The following is a 1,863-nucleotide window of genomic DNA, read 5'->3' as shown; positions in this document are numbered from 1 at the left end:
GTTACATAGTATTATATCAATGCTACATTTCCTGATTTTGATCATTGCCTTGTGGTTATATAAAATAATGTTCTTGTTCTGGAAGCAACACTTGAAATATTTGGGAGCAAAGGGGCAGATCTCCAACTTCAAGTGGAGCAGAAAAAAATAGTTGTGTGTATACATATATATACACATGTGTACATATATGTATATACACATGTGTATATATATACACACACACATACATATACAAAGAATATATGGCCTGGCGCGGTGGCTCACGCCTATAATCCCAGCACTTTGGGAGGCCGATGCAGGTGAATCACCTGAGGTAGGAGTTCAAGAACAGCCTGACCAACATGGAGAAACCCTGTCTCTACCAATAATACAAAATTAGCCGGGCGTGGTGGGCACCTGTAATCCCAGCTACTCGGGAGGCTGAGACAGGAGAATCACCTGAACCTGGGAAGTGGAGGTTGCAGTGAGCCAAGATCACACCATTGCACTCCAGCCTGGTCCACAAGAGCAGAACTCCGTCTCAAAAAAAAAAAAAAAAAAATAGCTTTGTGTGGTGGTGAGCGCCTGTAATCCCAGCTACTCGGGAGGCTGAGGCAGGAGAATCACTTGAACTAGGGAGTTGGAGGTTGCAGTGAGACAAGATCGTGCCACTGCACTCCAGCCTGGGTGACAGAGTGAGACTCTATCTACCGCTCCACCCCGCAAAAAAGATAAAGCCATTGAAGCAAAATATGAACTAGTAAACTTGGGTGTTCTTTGTACTATTCTTCCAACTTCTCTGTAAGTTTGAAATTACACAAAAATTAAGTTACAAAACACATTTAAAATGTTTGCTGTATTTATCTGCTTGACAGAAGCAGATATGCAAGAATCACTTTAAGGCTAGAACTTTGCCACTTCCTGGCTGCTTTTTTTTTTGAGACAGGGTCTCAATTCGTCGCCTAGATTGTAGTGCAGTGGCGTGATCTCGGCTCATTGCAACTTCCACCTCCAAGGCTTAGGCGGCCCTCCAACCTCAGCCTCCCAAGTAGCTGGACTACACATGCACATCACCATGCCCAGCTTATTTTCTACCTTTTTTGTAGAGAGGTCTTGCTATTGCCCAGGCTGGTCTCCAACTCTCAGGATCAAGCAATCCTTCCCACCTCAGTCTCCTGAAGTACTGGGATTACAGGTGTGAGCCACCATGCCCTGTCCGTTCTCTTGGACACCCGTCCACCAGCTAAGCTTGGCTCTCCAACAGCTCCTTCTCCCACTGGAGAAACACAGAGCCACCAACTTTCCTCATACACAAGGGCATGAACCAACCAAGTGCAGCCCAGCTCCTGAGACACACACGCAGTTAACTGACAGCCTCAACAGAGATCCTAAAGCTCAGAGTCCAGGGCAGTCTACTCAGACTGCAGCTGGTGAGTCTGTCTCCAGTTAGGCTGAAGCATCCCAGTATCATCGGTTCTCCCACATTTATTGAGATCTCTTATATTCCAGGCACTGGGCTCCACACTGGACACAAAGACACCACTTATCCTACCTCCCACTGACAGAAAAGTAAAACTCTGATACACGTGATAATCCTGTTGCTACCATCTCAATGTGGGCAAGTTGGCCCAAATTATGTGTACCGAGCAGGGGTTGAAGACCCAGGGAAGCAGGGTGGGGCTGTCAAAGCAGCTTTCCAGGCTCATACTGCAGACCACTAGCCACACGCTCAGGCTTGCCCTTGCTCATTTACTAAACTCCGGTGAACCCATTCCCCATAGACAAGCAGCACCCGCATCCCAGGCAAGTGCCAGCTGATGTGTCACCTTGAGAGCTCCTGCCTTTACTCTACCCACACACAACTGCAAAGATGACACAAGCAAG

Source organism: Mandrillus leucophaeus, unplaced genomic scaffold (assembly GCF_000951045.1).
Source record: "Mandrillus leucophaeus isolate KB7577 unplaced genomic scaffold, Mleu.le_1.0 Scaffold639, whole genome shotgun sequence".
NCBI classification, from domain to species: Eukaryota; Metazoa; Chordata; class Mammalia; order Primates; family Cercopithecidae; genus Mandrillus; species Mandrillus leucophaeus.
Note: the sequence above shows the minus strand (reverse complement) of the source record.